General features: G+C 34.2%; 1 long non-coding RNA gene across 1 annotated transcript; it reads left to right on the top strand.

Moving 5' to 3' along the window:
• The first annotated feature begins 238 nt into the window (after positions 1–238).
• LOC135124031 (uncharacterized) lies at positions 239–13,456 on the top strand. Its single transcript, XR_010279745.1, has 3 exons — positions 239–306; positions 382–1,212; positions 13,226–13,456. It is a non-coding gene; the product is annotated as an uncharacterized LOC135124031 (long non-coding RNA).
• The last annotated feature ends 9,020 nt before the right edge of the window (positions 13,457–22,476 follow it).

The raw sequence follows: 22,476 nt of genomic DNA, 5'->3' as shown, positions 1-22,476 counted from the left end.
TATTTTTTTCTTAATGAATAACAAAGAATGAGGTCAGGTTATACCCACTGTGACACTCGTTCCGCTTTGTTCCCCGTGTGGTCGCCTTCAGTTGACGTCATGCATTCGATCGTAAATCGGACAATACTTATTTTATTTCATACCGCCGACATTGTACGCTTTTACTGTACTTCCCCACTCTCTCCGCCGTCCTTTCATCAAAATCCGACCTTTCTCGTTTCAATAAACTATTAAGAGGCGGGCAGTCAGTCGACTTGGGCCTTTCGAATCCTCTCGATTCAGCCATCCATCTTTAATAGGCAAGAAGTAAGTAAACTTGCGCTCTATCCGCCTATTCATAAGTTACGGAATGATTTCCATACAAAATCCCGATGCTTTCAGCAACATACATAATGGATTAACCACTTCCGGAGATTCACCTGGAACTCCGGAGTATGTTTTGTGGTGCGGCGGTCAAACAAAACGCATCCAATCCTCGACTTTAACAAGGAGGAAACAGGAACCATAAAGAAGGCAGCGGCGTCCCGACGGGGAAAGCGCGGAAAAACCAACTGAGACGAATTACTCCGGGAAGGCGCAACCAGAGCCGGCGACGTGATGATTCCGCGGAATTAAATCACGTAACACAATATGGTGGCTGTGGTGACGACTTCGAGGCTACAAAGAGAGGGCATTTTGTGGCGACATTATGTACATTCGCCCATTTTTCTTCCATAAAAATAAAAGGAATAATTCGAATTTGAAAAGAAACACGAAAATAGGTATCCTAACAGGATAAACACACAAAAAAAGGACGAGCCGCCCCTGTACTTTCGGATGGTCTCTCTTCACGGCGTATTAGCCACGTTTGCATGTGTACGAATGGACGGATCTGATTCGATCGGTACAATGAGAAAACATCAATCTTGCTAATGACTACGCTATATTCGCATATTCCGGGAGCAGAATGAACCCGGTGTGTCTGCTTTGAACCGATAAATCATACAGTTTTTTGTGAAGAGAAGTCGAGATAGAGTTGAAGGAAAATTTTATTTATTTGTCTGCTTATTGTCTGCAATGTGAATAAAAATTTGATTTATTTCAGACGATTTGCCCGTCATCATCGAATCATGTTTTTAGATGTACTTATGTTATCGGGGAGATTGGGATCGAGTGGAGATGGATGAATGCGAGTTCGGGTCGGCATTTTTACAAGGAAAGAAATAACTTTTTGTAAGTAATTTTATTATAATGGACGGGAATTTTATACTAGTGCACAAGTGGGGTAATAGCAGGAAAGGTATTGATTGGATTATTGTAGGAAATGTATTAATCATGTTGAAGGAAGTTTTTCCATTTTTAAGCAAATAGCTGTAAAACTGTGCTTTCTTTGGACTTAATTTTAGAAGCTATTATGACTAGACATGAAATTGATTCATGGTTGTAATTATTACATCATTAATCATAATTCCGACATATACAGTGTATATTAGTATATTATAGGCTGAATTAAGCATCTACAAGAATTACTTAAAGTGCTGCACTTACTCAAATCAAAATAAATACTACTGAAACATATATGATGTAAAATCGGTAGCAATATTCCATAAATACCCAAAAATCTTATTTAAATTTCAATTTTAAATTTTTTTAAATGTTTTCATTTTTATTCCGATACTTGTAGAAGAGTGCAAACAATAATATACTTTTTCCATACTTACTCTATTTTATTTTCAAAAATCATCAACAAAAATTTAGCTATTTTGACAGCCTTAGTTGGCAACCATGCAAATTACTGTCAAAATAGCAGTTTACTATACATCTGGTTGCTTAGTCCATTCTTATTTGTCAAAACCGTTTAATACATAATGAATATAATTTTTGATAAAACTGGAACAGCTTATCTCATTTTGTCAAAATTCTGACTTTTTTTCAAAAATAAAACACAAGAAACCCTAAAAGTTCTTTCATATTCACAAGAAGTCTCATAAATTCTTTAATAATTGAAAAAAGGACACAAGGCAACCCCAAAATTCAAACACCAGAGGTCCCTAACATTTTAAGAATTTTTTCAAAAATAGAATACAAGAGGTCCTGAAGATGCTTTCATATTACAAAAATTTTTCAAGAAACCATTCGAGTCCTCGACGTTTCCAAATTCTTCAAAAACAAAACGCAAGAGGATCCCACAATCATTTCATATTTTTAAAAAAATACAAAGCACCTCTACGATTCCTTCTAACTCTTTCAAAAACCAGCAGAATTATCATTTTTTTTTCAAATTCTTTAAAAAGTAAAAGACAGGGGGTCTCGAAAATGTTTTCCTATTCTTTTAAAAAGGTACAAGGTACCCCAAAATTCATATACCTAGTTTCCCCAAAATTTTAGAAATTCTTTCAAAAATAGAACTCAAGAGGTCCCGAAGACTCGTTCATATCTTAAAGATTTTTCAAAAAAACTTCGGGTTCTTCGAGGGTTTCCAAATTCCTCAAAAATAAAACATAAGAAATCCCGAATATGTTTTCACGTTTTAAAAATTTTTCAAAAAAACGTTGCAATCTTCAGAAATAATACATAAAAGGACTCCAACATTATTTCATATTAACAAAAAACACTAAGGGCCTTAATTTTTTTCACTTTTAAAAGAAAAAAAAATACTAAGGGTTTTGAAGATTTTAACAAATTTTTTAATAAATAAAATACAAAGGGTTTTGAAAATTATTTCATATTAAAAAAAACACACACAAGGCAGACCCAAATTTCAAACACCAGCGGTTCGCAACATTTTTAAAATTCTTTCAAAAATGGAACAAGAGATCCCGAAGATATTTTCACATTTCAAAAATTTTTCAAAAAACCTCCACGGATTTTGAACCTTTTTCAGAATTTTAAAAAAATATAGTGTAACGGGTTTCGAAAACTCTTCCATGTACTTTTAAAAAAGACACAATGCACACCCAAACTTCAAAACACCAGTCGTCCCCCAGATTTTAAATTTCTTTCCTCAATAAAACACAGGGGATTTCGAAGATGGTTTCATTTTTCAAATATTTTTTCAAAAAAATCCGGGGTTTTTGAGGTTTTCCAAATTCTTTAAAAAAAAACACCAGGGGTTTTAACATTTTTTTCAAATTTTTAAAAAATAAAATACAAGGCACCCCCAAAATTAAAAAAATAGTGGTATCCAAGTTTTCTAAACTCTTTAAAAATAGAACCAAGGTGTCCCGAAAACGCTTTCATATTTCAAATTTTTTTTAAAAAAACGTTGGAGTCCTCCAGTTTTCCAAATTCTCCCAAAATGGAACTCAAGAGGACCTCGAGATTGTTTCCTATTCTTAAAAAAAAACACTGAGCACCTTTACTGGTTTCACATTGCAAAAGTTTTTCAAAAATGTCTAGGGGTCCTTAAGGTTTTCTAAATTCTTCAAAAATAAAACACAAGAGAACCCCAAGATTCTTTCATACTCTTTAAAAAAAACACTAAGCGCCTTTACGATTCTTTTGAACTCTTTCAAAAGTACCACCAGGGATTTTGCAGCTTTTTTCAATATTATTTTTAAATGAAATACGAGGGGTGCTGAACATTCTTCATATTCTTTTAAAAAGACACTAAGAACCTCTACGATTCCTTCAAACTTTTTCAAAAAACTACCAGGAATTCTCAAGATTTTTTCAAATTCTTTAAAAAATAAAACACAAGGGGTCCTGAAAATTCTTCCATATTTTTACAACAGAAATGTTTTCAAAAATAGGTCTCAAAAATGCTTTTATATTTTAAAAAAATTTCAAAAAAACCTCGGGATTTTCCAGGTTTTCCAAATTCTTCAAAAATAAAGGACAAAAAACTCAAAGATCTTTTCATAAAGTAGAAAAAAAAAACAGAAAACCAAGCGCCTCTCCGATTTTTCAAATTCTTAAAAAAAAATACCAGTTATTCTTTTTTTCCCCAATTTATTAAAAATCAAAACATAAGAGTTCCGAAAATATTTTCATATTTTTTTAAACATGCAAGGCATCCTAAAATTCAAACACCAAATATCTACACAATTTTAAAATATCTTTCAAAAATAGACCATAAAATGTTCAAAAAGAGGCCGCGATCTTCGAGGTTTTACCAAATTCTTCAAAAGCAATTAATTACCTTTACTATTCTTTCAAGCTCTTAAAAAAAACATGGGTTTTGAAGCTTTTTTCAAATTAAAAAAAAAATAGTATACGAAAGGTTCCGAAAATTCTTTATTTTATTTAAAAAAAATATACCAAGGACCTCTATGATTCCTTCAAACTCTTTCAAAAACTACCAGGAATTCTCAAGATTTTTTCAAATTCTTTAAAAATAAAACCCAAGAGGTCCTGAAAATTCTTTCATTTTTTCTAAAAAAGAGAAAAAAAATTAAACAACAAATATCCCAAAATTTTTGAAATTCTTTTATATCTGTCTCAAAAATGCTTTTATATTTCAAAAATTTTTCAATAAAGCGCGGGATTTTCTAGGTCTTCCAAATTCTTCAAAAATAAAACACAAAATACCCCAAGATCTTTTTATATTCTGTAAAAAAAAAACACAAAACCTCTCCCCTTTTCCGATTTTTCAAATTCTAAAAAAATACCAGAGATTCTGAAGTTTTTCCAAAATTATTAAAATTGAAAATACTAGAGTTCCCAAAAATGTTTTCATATTTTTTTTAACACACACAGCATTCCAAAATTCAAACACTAAGTCTCCCCAAAATTTTAAAAATTCTTTCAAAAATATAACACAAGACGCCCCGAAGAAACTTTCATATTTCAAAAAATTTTCAAAAAAATATCGGGATCTTAGAAGTTTTACCAAATTCTTCAAAAACAAACCATAAGAGATCCCAAATATGAATTCACATTTTAAAAATTTTTCAAAAAAACCGTCGAAATCTTTCAGGTTTTCCAAATTCTTAAAAAATAAAACACAAAAGGACTCGAAGATTCTTTCATATTCTTAAAAAACACACACTAAGCGCTAAAACACCAAGGATTTTGAAGCATTTTTCAATTTTTTTAAAAACAAAATACTAAGGGTTCCGAAAATTATTTCATATTCTTTTAAAAAAGACACAAAGCGCCCACAAAATCCAAACACCAATGGTCTCCAAGATTTTTGAAACTCTTTCAAAAATAGAACAAAAGGCATCCCGAAGATGCTTTCACATTTCAAAAACTTATCACACAAACGTCGGAGTCCTCAAAGATTTCCAAATTCTTCAAAAATAAAACACAAAAGGACTAAAAAACTATTTCATATTCTTAAAAAAAAACCACTAAGCGCCTTTACGATATTACGGGGTTTTAAAAAATTTTCAAATTTTTAAAAAATAAAAAACAAAGGGTTCCGAAATTCTTCAATTCTCCAAAAAACAACATAAGGCACCCCCAAATTTCAAACAAGAGTGGCTCCCAAGATTTTTAAATTCTTTAAAAAATAGAACCGCAAAATGCTTTCATATTACAAAAATTTTATTAAAAAAGCATTGGGGTCCTCGAAGTTTCCAAATTCTTCAAAAATAAAACACAAAAGGAACTCAAGATTTTTTTCATAGTCTTAAAAAATCACACTAAGCACCTTTACGATTCCTCTAACTCTTTCAAAAAACCACCAGGATTCTCAATTTTTTTTCAAATTCTTTAATAAATAAAACACAAGGGGCCCCGAAAATTCTTTAATATTCTTTCTAAAAAAGATGCCTTTAAAAAATATAGAAGGAACCCCAAAATTTAATTTGTTTCCTCAAAATTAAAAAAAAAAGTCAAAAAAGAACACAAGAGGTTCCGAAAACTCTTTCAAATTTCAAATAAAATTAAAAAAAAAACACAAGACACCCCCAAAATTCAAACAGCAATGGCCTATAAAATGTCTAAAAATTTTCAAAAATTGAACAAAGGGCCCCCGAAAATTATTTTTTTCAAAAAAACCACCAGGGATTCTCAAACTTTTTTCAAAATTCAAACCAGTTATTTTACACAATTTTGAAATGATATCATCAAATGATAGAAAAAGTCATGTTTACTATCACTATTTTTTTTTTCAAGCTACGAAGTGTTACTTTGTTCTCTAGCTTTTTTTTAGTTGCCAACCACTATTCAACAGTTATTCAACAATTCTTGTTGCGTGGTTTTTCCTGATCGTATGAGAATCCGTTTCTCGAGTTGGCTTAGCCTAATAAATCTCAAATATGCTTAATCCGATCGTTATACCCAAAACTACCCCGGAATAATAGCGATAATCTCGTCTTAATCTATGGGTACACAATCTACGCCTTAAACGATTTTCGAGGCTTTATTGCTTTGATTTTGCCCGCTTCCACTAATAAATAGCCTCATTTAAAATTTACACCCAACTTTAACAGAAAATCGCGTTGATAAAACAAAAATAAAAGCCGAGAAACCGAAATCGATGGACTTTTAAAATAGCGACGCGATAAGAAAATTGTTGCCTTTAAATCATCTTAAAAAACTTGCACATTTAGGAGGTAATAGCACGAGCACCGCTTTCTAAACAAAATCACTCGGAACGCCATCAGCTTAATTAAACACAATCAGGCTTTAAAAAGCAATAAGAGAATGCAAGAACAACAACTCGGCACATAATTTCCAATTCAAATAGACAAAAGTTGTCGGGAGCAATTTCGCTTTTTCAGCAAAACATCCAACATGCAACCGAGGCGGTAAGCACCGGTTTCTTTTATTATCTGATCTAGAAAGTTTGTTGTTATTCGGTGCGCGCTCTACGGGGGGATATTAAAAGGAGAGATTCGGCAAAATTTTAAGTCGTCAATTTAAAGTTGGGGATTTATTGGGGACAGTCTGCGCGAAAATATATTTTTCGACACACTGCATACACTCAAGATATATTCGAAATGTGAACGTTTTGTCGCGTTCACTACACATTAAATTCGGAATAATTAAACAATTTGGCGAGATATTAAACAGGAAACGATATTGCTTTAAACATATTTGCTTAAAATTTTCATCAAACTCGGAAACTTACTTTGGACAAAGAATTTACAGCGCCATGGCTACAGATGAACGAGCAGCTTAGAACGGGTTTACAACTGTTTTTAATAACCTTTTACGGACAATAAAGATCCTAATTATGTACCTCGTGAAGATCAAGGTGAGAGATTTCATCAGGGCATTAAAACAGTGGCAAAGAATTTCAGGAATATCAGATGAACGGAATTCTCACAGCGACACTATGTAGTGGAACAAGTTTAACAGGGGGAAATTGCTGTACACCAAGAGTATAAATATTCATAACATTTATTCTTTCAGAAAGAGTGCATTCTGCACCTCATCTTACACTATACCAAATTGCAATTTTTACTTTCCGCGTTTAAACTAACTAGAAAAATTTTCCTTTATACTTAAATCTAATCCAAAATGTGCAAAATGTTATACGTATGATTTGTCAATACACCCATTTTTTTTAAATAAAGAAACGAGGTCGGAAGTGAGTTTTGAAGCTCGAAATCTACAAGAAAATGTGTTTTGTTAAGTTTCGAAAATGTTGAAAAATGGGTCGAAATTTGAAGAATTGGGAAAATTTCATTGTTACAAAAGTTCTCTAAAAATTGTCAAAAAATTCAGGGATGTAGATCTCGACGTACTGATTCCAAAAATGTATGACGTTTATGTTAATGGCGCAATATTTTCAAAATGTTCGGTTTTAAAGACAAATTTTCTAAAATTCCAAATTTTCCGATTGTGGTAAAATGGTTGGAGCTATTAAGGAAACGAGGTCGGAAGTGAGTTCTAAAAATCGAAATCTACAACAAAATGTATTTCGTTAAGTTTCGAAAATGTTGAAAAATTGGTCGAAATTTGAAGAATGAGGGACCATTTGAAAAATATTTTCTTTTAAAAAAGAAGAAAAAAATAGAGGGCGGGCGGGCAGGGCTACAACATGCTGAGATAAGACTGAACAATATTAAAGTAGTCACTGCAAGAAAGAGGGGGTAGGTGGGCGGGGCTACTACTTGCTTATAAGAATCTAGAAAAAAGGTAAACTCAGTTCCGCCCACCTCTTTTCTCTATTTTATTTACTGCAAAATGGGAATTGAATTCTATTTTGACAAGCGATATAATCTGAGATTTAAAACAAAGTAAAAACTGGCTCCGCCCTCCACCCTCTCCTGTTCTGTTATCATTATTCATTCTTATTGGCTCCGAAGAACGGAAGTTGGATTTCATATTGATAAATGAATAGAATCTATGATCACAGTTTTTTTAATAAAATTTAATTTTTACTAAATTTTATTTTTTTTTTCGAAAAAAAGTTTCAATTTTTGATTTGAAATTTTTGTAGTTTTCATTTTAAATATGTAATAATAGTGATAATTTTTAACATATTTCACTTTCCGAATTTTTACGAATTTAGAATGTTTCCATTTTTTAAATATTACTGGATTTTAAAAATTTTTCATTTCGGTTTTTTATTTCCATTATTTTTACAAATATCGATTACCGCAAATGACGATCCTCCAAGAAAATACAGTTATTAAAGAAACTAGGTCGGAAGTGAGTTCTAGCGCTCGAAATCTACAAGAAAATATATTTAGTTAACTTTCGAAAATGCTGAAAAATGGGGCGAAATTTGAACAGAATTGTAAAAATTTGATGTTTAAAAAAATTGTCTAAAAATTATGAAAAAATTCAAGAACGCAGATCTCAAGGTCCTAATTCCAAAAAAATGTAGTGTGTTAATGTGTAAAACGCAACATTTTTAATATTTTCGGGTTTGAAAACAATTTTTTTTTTAAATTCTAAAAATTCCGATATTTTAACGGTCTATTCTGGAAAAACTGTTAGAGTAATCAAAGAAAAGAGGTCTTAAGTGAGTTCTAAAGCTCGAAATCCACAAGAAAATGTATTTGGTTAAGTTTCGAAAATGTTAAAAAATGGGTCTAAACTTGAAGAATGGAAAATTTTAATTATTAAAAAGTAGTGTAAAAATTCTTAAAAAAATCACAAATATAAATATCTCGAACTGCTGGTCCCCAAAACATAGGGTGTTTATATTCATCACGCAACATTTTCGAAATGTTCGGATTCAAAGTAATTTTTTTTTTATTCCAAAAATTTCGATATTTCAACAGTCGGCCGAGTGTGGACAAACGTTTGGAGTCATTAAAGAAACGAGGTCAGAAGTGAGTTCTAGAACTCGAAATCTACATGAAAATGTATTTAGTTAAGTTACGAAAATGGTCAAAAATGGGTCGGAATTTGAAGAATTGGAAAAATTTGATTTTTAAAAAAGTTGTCTAAAAATTCTTAAATAATTCAGGGATATATATCTCGAGCTGCTGATCGCCAAACATAGGGTGTTTATGTTCATCGCGCAACATTTTCGAAATGTTCGGGTTTAAAGTAATTTTTTTTTAATTACAAAAATTTCGATATTTCAACAGCCGGCCGATTCCGGAAAAAAGTTTGGAATTATTAAAGAAACGATGTCAGAATTGAGTTCTTCAGCTCGAAATCGATAAGAAAATGTACTTGGTTAAGTTTCGAAAATGTTAAAAAACGAGTCCAAATTTGAAGAATGCAAAAATTTCAACTTTAAAAAAGTAGTGTAAAAATACTCAAAAAATTCAGGGATGTAGGTCTCGACGTTCTGACTCGAAAAATATAGCATGCTTATGTTCATCGCGCAACATTTTCAAAACGTTCGCTTTTAACGACAAATTTTCTAAAAATTGGAAAATTTCGATATTTCAACGGCAAATTCTGGAAAAACAGGTAGAGGTATTAAGGAAACGAGGTCGGAAGTGGATTCTAGAGCTCCAAATCTACAAGAAAATGTAGTTGGTTAAGTTATGAAAATAGTCAAAAATGGGTCGGAATTTGAAGAAATGGAAAAATGTTATTTTTAGAAAAGTTGTCTAAAAATTCTTAAATAATTCAGGGATATATATATCGAGCTTCTGATCCCCAAAACATAGGGTGTTTATGTTCATCGCGCAACATTTTCGAAATGTTCAGGTTTAAATTTTTTTTTTTTTAATTCGAAAAATTTCGGGCGATCCTGGTAAAACGTTTGGAATTATTAAAGAAACGAGGTCAGAAGTGAGTTCTAGAGCTCGAAATCTATAAGAAAATGTACTTGGTTAAGTTTCGAAAATGTTGAAAAATCGGTCGAAATTTGAAGAATTTGAACAATTTTGTTTTGAAAAAAGTTATCTAAAAATTTTCAAAAAATTCAGGAATGTATATGTCGACCTGCTGGTTCCGAAAATGTAGCGTGTTTATATTTATCGCCCAATATTTCCAAAATCTTTAGTTTTAAAGACAAATCTTCTAAAAATTCGAAAATTTCGATATTTTAACGGCCGATGCTAGAAAAATGGTTGGAGTTATTAAAAACACGGAGGTCGGAAGTGGGTTTTAGAGCTTGGTAATGATTCGAAAATGGTCAAAAACGGCTCGAAATTTGAAGAATGTGGGACCATTATAAAAATTTCATTTTTAAAAAAGTTGTCTAAAAATTCTTAAAAATTAATATCTCGACGTACTGATTCCAAAAATATAGCGTGTTTATGTTAATAGCGCAACATCGTCAAAATGTTGGGTTTTAAAACAAACTTTCTAAAAATTCCAAATTTTCGATATTCCAATTGTAAAAAACTGTTGGAGTTATCAAAGAAAAGAGGTCGGTAGTGAGTTTTGTCGCTCGAAATCTACAAGAAAATATATTTATTAGTTAACTTTCGAAAATGCTGAAAAGTAGGTCGAAATTTGAACAAAGGGGACCATTGCAAAAATTTGATTTTTAAATAAGTTGTCTAAAAATTCTGAAAAAATTCAGGGATGTAGATTGGAAAGTGCTGATTCCAAAAAATGTAGTGTGCTATTGTTCAAAGCGCAACATTTTCAATATTTTCGGGTTTAAAAAAAATTTTTTTTTAATTCCGAAAATTCCGATATTTCAACTGTATATTCTGGAAAAACTGTTGGAGTAATCAAAGAAAAGAGGTCTTAAGTGACATCTAAAGCTCGAAATCCACAAGAAAATGTATTTACTTAGTTAAGTTTCGAAAATGTTAAAAAACTGTCTAAAAATTCTTAAAAAATTCAAGAATGTAGATCTCGACCTGCTGGCTCCGAAAATATAGCGTGTTTATATTCATCGCGCAATATTTTCAAAATCTTCGGTTTTAAAGCCAAATTTTCTAAAAATTCGAAAATTTCGATATTTCAACGTCCGATTCTCGAAAAACGGTCGGAATTATTAAGGAAACGAGGTGGGAAGTGGGTTCTAGAGTTCGAAATATACAAGAAAATATATTTAGTTAAGTTACGAAAATGGTCAAAAATGGGTCGAAATTTGAAGAATTGGAAAAATTTGATTTTTAGAAAAGTTGTCTAAAAATTCTTAAAAAATTCAGGAATGTAGATCTCGAGCTGCTGGTTCCAAACATATAACGTATTTATATTCATCGCGCAATATTTTCAAAATCTTCGGTTTTAAAGACAAATTTTCTAAAAATTCGAAAATTTCGATATTTCAACGGCCGATTCTGGAAAAACGGTTGGAGTTATTACGGAAACGAGGTCGGAAGTGGATTCTAGAGCTCGAAATCTACAAGAAAATGTATTTGGTTAAGTTACGAAAATGGGCAAAAATGGGTCGGAATTTGAAGAATTTCAACAATTTTATTTTTAAAAAAGTTGTCTAAAAATTTTTAAAAAATTCAGGAATGTAGATCCCGACCTGCTGGTTCCGAAAATATAGCGTGCAATATTTTCAAGATCCACGGTTTTAAAGACAAATTTTCTAAAAATTCGAAAATTTCGATTTCAACGGCCGGTTCTGGAAAAACAGTTGGAGCTATTACGGAAACGAGGTCGGAAGTGGGTTCTAGAGCTCGAAATCTACAAGAAAATTGTGAGAAATGGGTAGAAATTTGAAGAATGAGGGACCACTGGAAAAATTTCATTTTTGAAAGAGTTGTCTAAAAATTCTCAAAAAATTCACCATTCGATCGCCTTTAGTTTTCGAACTTTTGATATTTCAGTTTTTAGATTTTGCAATTTTTGATTTGCAATTTCACGAGTTGTCAATTTTTATTTTTTCTCTTTTCCCATTTTTTAGATTTTCGTTTCGTTTTCGTTTTCAGTTTTTTTTGTTAGTACTTGCTAAAATCCTCCCCCTCTTTATTCCAGTGACTACTCTTAATATTGTTCAGTGATATCTTAGCAAGTAGCAGCCCCGCCCACCCGCCTTCTATTTTCTTAGAGTGTATATCATTTGCCAAAATTACTCTTATCTTATCAGCTACAAGCCCGGCCTACCCGCCCTCTCTTTCTTAGAGGGTATATCATTTGCCAAAATTACTCCTAACTAATTGGCAAGTACTAGGCCCTCCCACCCGCCCTCTATTCTATTTCTAATCAGTCTTATTTTAGCTAGTACTTACAAAAAAAAAGAAAGAAAATAGGGCGAGCGGGCGCCACTACCTGCTAAGATAAGACTGAAGAATATTAAGAGTAGTCATTCCAATAAAGAGGGGGTGGGTGGACGGGGCTTATAAGATTCTTTAGAAAAAAGGTCAACAAAGTAAAAAGCGGCCCCGCCCCCCACACCTACCCCTATTCCGTTTGATCATTCATTCTTATTGGCTCTGAAGAACTGGAAGTTGGATTTCATAGTGATAAATAATAGAATCTCGAATTACATTTTTTTTTTAATAAAATTTAATTTTTACTAAATTTTATATTTTTTCGGAAAAATGTTTCAATTTTTAGATTTTTCGATTTTTGCTTTCTATCATTCATATAAAATCCTTTGACTAAAGATTCTTAAGAAACCAAAAAACAAATATTTTTTAAAAATTGTATTTTCCCGGCGCCTCCCCCATTTTTATGCAAACTTTTAAATTAGTCGAGTTGTTTCGAAAATGTGTCATTATTGTTCGAATTTTTTCCAGGATCACGAATCTGCAGCTATTTTTACCACATCTTGTCACAAAATCGAAAAAATACAAAAACAGCTATCGTTCGTTAAATCTCCCCGAAAACGAATTGTTTACCTTAGTTTAAATTTATGCTTGTTTAATTATTTTATTCGGAATTCAAGATCTTTAAAGAAATATATAATTGTTTCTATAATGTAAAATCCCTTATATTTTTAATTTTAGTTATAGCTCCTCGTGTTTAATAAACACCGAAAATCCTGAATAATACTTTTAAGATCATTTTAAATAATTTGTTCCAGTCTCTGTTATAAACTTGCAAAATCCCACGAAACTACTTACATCCTTTCAAGACATCGCAATAACACTCACTACAATAAGAAGGATGCGCCTGAATTCAGCGGTAACATAAGAATTTTGCAACGCAAAGACGACAATCCAATAAAATAGGAGTAATATTGTATACAGAATGTGCATCCATGCACTAGCATAATATAAATTTTATTCTGTATGTATTTGGACGGTATTATTTAATAAATCAGTACTGAGTTTCATTGACTTCTCCGTTACCAGTTGCCAAGGATATCTTTTATATCCTGAGAGAGTGTATTTACGTTTATACACCCCCAAGTTATCCAAAAACCTGATTCTCATTGCTTCAGTTAACTACTCCACCTTGAATCAGAAAAACACACAACTGACCCACACCCCTTAATACCACCTTCACTCAACTGGACATTCCTCCAATATCAAATTATTTCCAAGTTTAAAACACTTCCCCGTATCAACTCAGCCACAAACTTTTAATGATTACTCTCCACCGCCCACTTTCCCAGATGTCCCTTGCAAACATTTACCCACCCCGACCTCTCTCCAACACCAACTCCCGCAAACCGCCGCCGATAATTCATATCCAAATTTATTTAACGCACTTATCGTGTGCCAAATATCTCCAAGAAATCCCCGGCCGGCCATCGCATTATTCACGATGTTTAGTTTCAATTTTTAATCCCGCTCGGTTTCCCTCCCTTAATTCGTGATATCGCCAAATCGGTTTTATTCCGAACCGTCTGAAAAATGACGCAGATACCTGACGTCGTTTCAATAAAATTGAGCTCGGATGAAGTGCCGCGAGTTGCGATCGAAATAATAAAGTTAATCGCAGAGGACAAGAATGGAGAGGCTGTTTGCAGATCATTATCGCAAGTTTGGTAAAAATCGAAGGGTGCAGAGGAATCGAACATTTGCGAGATAAAGTTCTTATTATGGAGGATTTTTAAATTCATCTGTTGATTGGGTTTTGATGGCTTATAGTCGAACTATGTATAAACTCGGTCAGGTCACTAGTCATCCTACCTGCGGCTCCCTCTACTTTTGGGTGTGGTCAGCAAAAACGCTACACTAATTACAGAAATCTTCTTTTCCGTACATCTAGTTCCATTGTTAACAAGAACCCCCGAAACCCTCGACTAGGTGTATTGTGTTAAACAAGACATTTGCGGCCATCCGGAGCATCCCTCCTCCGTCGAAACTCGTTCTGACCAGTTCATATAACTGTCAGCAGAGAGCGACATCGCTTCATCATGGTCAGCCGTGATGAATGATACGGTCAGCCAGGAGGCGCCACCGTCGCGTCGGTCACAGCTGACTAGCACATTTTCATTTCACATAATAAACGCACGAGACCCGATCGCAGCACCTCCGCCTCTCCCCTAGGACGGTTCCCGGCAAATAAAAAAGGAAAAATTCTTATTACAGTCCCGACGATTTAAAAACTCCCCGAAACAAGAAAGAACGTCACGTGTCCCACGTAAATTACGGCTTATTTATCTAGGTACGTGAGCGCATTGGAAGCCCATAAAATCCCAAGTACAAGTTTTAATGGTCCTGGTTGACACTACGCCGGGAATCCCCGGCGAAGCAGATCGGTTATAACCGAGATGTACGAGTCGCACGCAATATAAAGTCATCGTTTTATCGGTTTATTAACACGGACGTTCCCCCGGCGTTTGGCAGCGATCGAGGTCGTTTTTTATCGCACTTAATATCCCTGTCGAACCTTTTCAATTCGAAAATTAAACTCTTTGGCCAAAACACAAGTTACATGACCGCAAGCGAGCACAGGAACATTCGTTTCGGGTCTAAAGGGGTGATACAAATTATTTTGGTTTGATGCGCCGTGGGCGAGCTTTTCGCGTCTGTTTGCTTTGATAAAAAATGAATGCGGGGCTGCGAGGCCGGGATGGGTGGGTTTTTTTCATTCTGGGAGGCCGATTTGATGTTTTTGTGTGTTTTACGAGGATTAAACAAAAACTCGCTAAATCAACAGCGTGTGCAAGCCGAAGACTTTCTAGCGGGACGAGCTGCGGTTAAATTACTTTGGAATGTAGCAGTCGGGGTGGTAACTTTATGTCTTGCTAAGTTGTCAACAAAATGTCCGCGCGAGCAAACCCCTGTCTGATATCCTCAACAGCTGCGAATACGGTTCAACACGAGAATCAAACATAAAACCGGGAATAAACTGAGTCACTTGCTATATGTTCATACAAATCGGACAACGTAGTGTTCCGGAACTTTTAGCCAAGGCGTCGTCGACAGCTTCTTCGCGTCAGATTTTTTTGATCCAACCTAAGCGAGCAACTCGTCCTGAGTAGATTTGCGACAAGATTATCGCAGACATTGAAGGTTTTTTAAGCAGAAAATGTTGCAATGACGTAATTATATATTTTTAATTGAAGAGGGAAAGCCGGATAATAATTTAATCCTTATTTGGTCAATAAATACATCCACATGCATGCGTTTTTACTTTTAGCAATTATGCTAATTTGCAAGTGAATTTAGCACAATGTAAATATATTACAGGCATATGCAGAACATGCAAACATATTTGTGTAAACATATATATTAATGTTATATTATTAAATACGAGAACTGTCCAAGGACGTCACGACCGCAGGAGTTGGATAATCTGTTGATATTTCAGAAACCTTTAAAGCTACATTGTTTCCCAAAATAATATGTATAATAACGTAAATGACACTTTCATTCTGTAAAGATGTCATTTTTAGTTTCCCACAACGAGTATCAACTAAGTTAAAAATAACAATAGTAAGTTTTAGATTCTTATTATGATTATCATGAAATGCCTGAAGTCATTGTCGTGAAACATGGCTAAGAACAATCCCGATTAAACCAGCTTTCAAACAGAAAAAACGCGTTACGAAAAAGTTTTCTGCAAATCCTACAATATGGTAAGTTCCAAAATCAATTAATAATATATTTTTTTTTTTTTGTAAATCTAGGCATTTTTTTAACTATCAATCGTAATGCAAATAATACTTTTTTCATTTAAAATCGTCATGAAACAATTTTTTTTTTTTGACAAATTTATAAATTGTTAAATTGACAGCTGATTTCTAGCGCCCCTTTTTGCCCAAATTTTGGCCTTTATTATCAAAATCCAAAAAAAATGATTTGTGCACCACGTTTTGAAAGGTGGATGACTTTCGAAACTTGTTGCACAATAACTATTTTAATTTAATACTGAAGTATTTTCTTTCCTTTTTTTTTTTTTTCTCTTATTCAGTTCCCGACGGTGGCCTTTATTTAAATCTATACGTTTTCTCTCGATGGATCGAGAACGCCGCTTCCAGGGTTTTCTCGACACTGGAATGAAGAGGGGGTGGGTAGGCGGGGCTATTGCTTCCTTGTAAAAGACTCTGTGGAAAAACCTTAAACTTAGCCCCGCCCACCGACCCTGCCTCTATTTCAGTGATTCATGTTTTATAAATAGTCCGAATGAAAGGTGGATCTCAACTGAACAGAGATCAAATCGTTATCTTAGCAAGTACTTTTGTACTTCTGCCTTATGAATCCGCCCTTATTTTTTACCATGAACGTCCATATTTTGTAAATTTTATATTAGCACTGTGTAGAAGCGCGGTTCTTTAAAATTAATATATGCATATTTCAGCATTTTTGGGTGGATATATATCCACATACTTCAGAAAAACTTTGTACATATAAATCCGGACTCTACTTATGAGCAGACAATAGCCCCGCCGACCCACCTCCTCTTCATTCTAGTGACTATTCTTAATATTGTTCAGTGTTATATCAACAAGTACTAGCCCCGCCCACCCGCCCTCTGTATTCTTAGAGGATGTTATTTGCCAAAATCAGTCTTAACTTGGCAGGTACTAGCCCCCCCCCCCCCCACGCGCCCACTATTTTCTTAGAGAGTTAAGTCATCTGCCAAATTCAGTCTTATCTTAGCAAATATGTTTAAACTTGTACTTTATGAACCCGCCTTTATTTTTTACCCTGAACATCCATATCTTATAACTTTTATATTAGCAGTGTGTAGAAGCCCTGTCCTCTACAAATTTAATATAGGCATTTTTTTAACTATCAATCGTAATGCAAATAATACTTTTTTCACTTAAAATCGTCATGAGACAATTTTTTTGACAAATTTGTAAATTGTTAAATTAGCAGCTGATTTCTAGCGCCCCTTTTTGCCCAAATTTTGGCATTTATTATCAAAATACAAAAAAAAATTGCTTGTGCACCACTTTGAAAGGTACAAGCCTTTCAAAACTTATTGCACAAATAACTATTTAAATTTAATACTGAAGTATTTTCTTTTCTTTTCTTTTTCTCTTATTCAGTTCACGACGGCCTCAATTTAAATCTATACGTTTTCTCTCGATGGATCGAGAACGCCGCTTCCAGGGTTTTCTCGACACTGGAATGAAGAGGGGGTGGGTAGGCGGGGCTATTGCTTGCTTATAAAAGACTCTCTGTAGAAAAACCTTAAACTTAGCCCCGCCCACCCACCCTGCCTCTATTTCAGTGATTCATTTTATCTAAATAGTCCGAATGAAAGGTGGATTTCAACTGAACAGAGATAAAATCGCTAGAATGAGAGCAGCGTGTGTGGGCGGAGCTAGTACCTGCTAAGATAAGGCTGAGTTTGGTAAATGGCATATCTTCGAAGAAAAGAGAGGGTGGGTGGGCGGGGCTAATATTTTCTAAGGTAAGACTGATTTTGGCAAATGACGTACCTTCTAATAAAATAGAGGGCGGGTGGGCGGGGCTAGTACTTGCGAAGATAACACTGACTTTGGAAAATGAGATTCTATAAGAAAATAAAGGGTCAAGGGGCGGGGTTAAAACGTGCTATAATAGAACTGAGCAATATTTAGAGTAATTACTGGAATGAAGAGGGGGTGGGTAGGTGGAGCTATTGCTTGCTTATAAAAGATTCTGTAGAAAAAAGTAAAACTTATCCCCGCCCACCCACCCGTTCCCTCATTTTTTTTTTTCTGAAATAAGAAAGAAATCTTATGGTAAATAGTGTATCAAAAAATTACGATTAGCGCTTATCTTTGACAGCCTACGTTCTAATAGTTCCCATTCGTACTCAACCAAAGAATATACAATTAACCCCGCCCACCCACCCCGCCTCTATTTCAGTTGATCTCAACTGAACAGAGATAAAATCGTTAGAATGAGAGCAGCGTGTGGGCGGGGCTAGTACCTAGTAAGATAAGACTGAGTTTGGTAAATGACATATCTCTGAAGCAAGGAGAGGGTGGGTGGGCGGGGCTAATATTTTCTAAGGTAAGACTGATTTAGGCAGACGACATACCTTCTAATAAAATGTAGGGCAAGTGGGCGGGGCTAGTACCTGCTAGGATAAGGCTGATTTTGGTAAATAACATATCCTCTAAGAAAATAAAAGGTCACTGGGCGGGGCCAAACTTGGTAAGATAGAACTCAACAATATTTAGAGTAATCACTGGAATGAAGAGGGGGTTGGTAGGCGGGCCTATTGCTTGCTTATAAAAGACTGTAGAAAAACGTTAAACTTAGCCCCGCCCACCCACCCGTTCTCATTTTTTTTTCTGAAATAAGAAATAAATCTCATAGCAAATAGCATATCAAAAAATTAAAGGGTTTTCTCGGCTCGTCGCGACATCCGCTTCCAGGCTTTCTTTTACTGAACGCCGCGTCGCCCGGCCGATGAGTCATACTGCATACTAGAAAAAACACATAGTCGTCTTACCGAGGCGGCGTGTGGGTTTATCTCGTAACAATACCCATAATTAAAAATTGTTTTGGAGAAATACACACAAAAAGAATACTTTGAATAATATTAAGCAAAATATTGGTGAACACTATATACGTTTTGTTGTGGACGAGACCACGGATCCTTGTGGACGTTGCATTGTAAATTTTTTAATAGGACGCTTGAGTGAAAATGAGTCTGCATTAGGCAATCAACTTATTTTCATTAAGGCTCATTTTGAATTCTTTTTAAGGACAATTAAATGTTCGGAAGAACAGAAAACATCCTGGATAGAGTCCGTTCAGCTCCTAAAAGACTTCCAAAAAAATATTTTAAAACTTCCTTGTAAAATAGGCCAAACTGTAAATAAGAAAACTTAATGCTATTTTAGACAAGAACTACTATGTGAAAACGTTGCAGAATATATGCGCAATTTTAAGTGACAACTTTTATGCTGATGTAGACATAAATTTGAAATTTATAGTTTTTTTTTTAAATATCACGTCAACAGATGTTGAGAGAAGTTTTTCAAAATATAAATATATTTTGTCTGATAGGCGCCAAAACGTCACATGTGACAATTTAGAAAAGCATTTGTTTTTAAATTATAATAAACAATACATATTGCATATTGTTCGTATTAGATTTATTGTATATGATGTAGTTAGGTGTGTCTAATTTTATTTTATTTTTTTTTGTATAACTATTTATTTAATGGAAATAAAATTTAAAAGCCCTATAAATATCTTATTCATCCTCTATATTCTTAGAGAATGTTATTTGCCAAAATCAGTCTTAACTTGGCAGGTACTAGCCCCCCACCCGCCCACTATTTTTTAGAGAGTAATTCATCTGCCAAATTCAGTTTTATCTTAGCAAGTACTTTTGCACTTGTACTTTATGAGTCCGCCTTTATTTTTTATCGTGAACATCCATATTTTGTAAATTTTATATTAGCATTGTCTAGAAGCGCGGTTCTTTAAAATTAATATATGCATATTTCAGCATTTTTGGGTGGATATATATGCGCATACTTCAGAAAAACTTTGTACATATAAATCCGGAATCTACTTATGAGCAGGCTATAGCCCCACCCACCCACCCACCTCCTTTTCATTCTAGTGACTATTCTTAATATTGTTCAGTGTTATATCAACAAGTACTAGCCCCGCCCACCCACCCTCTGTATTCTTAGAGGATGTTATTTGCCAAAATCAGTCTTAACTTGGCAGGTACAAGCCCCTCCACCCGCCCACTATTTTCTTAGAGAGTTAAGTCATCTGCCAAATTCAGTCTTATCTTAGCAAATATGTTTATACTTGTACTTTATTAATCCGCCTTTATTTTTTACCCTGAACATCCATATCTTATAAATTTTATATTAGCAGTGTGTAGAAGCCCTGTCCTCTACAAATTTAATGTAGGCATTTTTTTAACTATCAATCGTAATGCAAATAATACTTTTTTTAACTTAAAATCGTCATGAGACAATTTTCTTTTGACAAATTTGTAAATTGTTAAATTAACAGCTGATTTCTAGCGCCCCTTTTTGCCCAAATTTTGGCATTTATTATCAAAATACAAAAAAATTGCTTGTGCACCACTTTGAAAGGTACAAGACTTTCAAAACTTATTGCACAAATAACTGATTTAATTTAATACTGAAGTATTTTCTTTTCTTTTTTCTTTTCTTATTGAGTTCCAGACGGTGGCCTCTATTTAAATCTATACGTTTTCTCTCGATGGATCGAGAACGCCGCTTCCAGGGTTTTCTCGACACTGGAATGAAGAGGGGGTGGGTAGGCGGGGCTATTGCTTGCTTATAAAAGATTCTGTAGAAAAACCTTAAACTTAGCCCTGTCCACCCGCCCTGCCTCTATTTCACTGATTCATTTTATCTAAATAGTCCGAATGAAAGGTGGATCTCAACTGAACAGAGATAAAATCCTTAGAACGAGAGCAGCGTGTGTGGGCGGGGCTAGTACCTGCTAAGATAAGGCTGAGTTTCGTAAATGGCATATCTTCGAAGAAAATAGAGGGTGGGTGGGCGGGACTAATATTTTCTAAGGTAAGACTGATTTTGGCAAATGACGTACATTCTACTAAAATAGAGGGCGGGTGGGCGGGGCTAGTACTTGCTAAGATAAGACTGATTTTGGAAAATGAGATTCTATAAGAAAATAAAGGGTCAGTGGCCGGGGCTAAAACGTGCTAAGATAGAACTGAACAATATTTAGAGTAATTACTGGAATGAAGAGGGGGTGGGTAGGTGGGGCTATTGCTTGCTTATGAAAGACTCTGTAGAAAAAAGTAAAACTTATCCCCGCCCACCCACCCGTTCCCTCATTTTTTTCTTCTGAAATAAGAAAGAAATCTTATGGTAAATAGTGTATCAAAAAATTACGATTAGCGCTTATCTTTGACAGCCTACGTTCTATTAGTTCCCATTCGTACTCTACCAAAGAATATACAATTAACCCCGCCCACCCACCCCGCGTCTATTTGAGTTATTCATTTTATTTATCTCGTCCGAATGAAAGGTTGATCTCAATTGAACAGAGATAAAATCGTTAGAATGAGAGCAGCGTGTGTGGGCGGGGCTAGTACCTACTAAGATAAGACTGAGTTTGGTAAATGACATATCTCTGAAGCAAAGAGTGGGTGGGTGGGCGGGGCTAATATTTTCTAAGGTAAGACTAATTTAGGCAGATGACATACCTTCTAATAAAATGTAGGGCGGGTGGGCTCATTTTTTTTCTTCTGAAATAAGAAATAAATCTCATAGCAAATAGCATATCAAAAAATTAGTCGTCGCGACATCCGCTTCCAGGCTTTCTTTTACTGAACGCCGCTTCGCCCGGCCGATGAGTCATACTGCATACTAGAAAAAACACATAGTCGTCTTACCGAGGCGGGGTGTGGGTTTATCTCGTAACAATACCCATACAGCCCAGGACGCATCATTAAACAATTTTTTGGAGAAATACACACAAAAAGAATACTTTCAATAATATTAAGCAAAATATTGGTGAACACTGTATACATTTTGTTGTGGACGAGACCACGGATCCTTGTGGACGTTGCATTGTAAATTTTTTAATAGGACGCTTGAGTGAAAATGAGTCTGCATTAGGCAATCAACTTATTTTCATTAAGGCCCATTTTAAATTCTTTTTAAAGACAATTAAATGTTCGGAAGAACAGAAAACACCCTGGATAGAGTCCGTTCAGCTCCTAAAAGACATCCAAAAAAATATTTTAAAAGTTCCTTGTAAAATAGGCCAAACTGTAGATAAGAAAACTTAATGCTATTTTAGACAAGAACTACTATGTGAAAACGTTGCAGAATATATGCACAATTTTAAGTGACAACTTTTATGCTGATGTAGACATAAATTTGGAATTTATAGTTTTTTTTTTAAATATCACGTCAACAGATGTTGAGAGAAGTTTTTCAAAATATAAATATAAATATATTTT

The sequence above is a fragment of the Zophobas morio genome, unplaced genomic scaffold (assembly GCF_036711695.1).
Source record: "Zophobas morio isolate AGI-343-1 ecotype UQ-CSIRO unplaced genomic scaffold, CSIRO_AGI_Zmor_V1 ptg000007l, whole genome shotgun sequence".
In the NCBI taxonomy this organism is placed as follows: Eukaryota; Metazoa; Arthropoda; class Insecta; order Coleoptera; family Tenebrionidae; genus Zophobas; species Zophobas morio.
The sequence above is the reverse complement of the archived record's forward strand: the minus strand, read 5'-3'. Positions and strand labels throughout refer to the sequence as shown.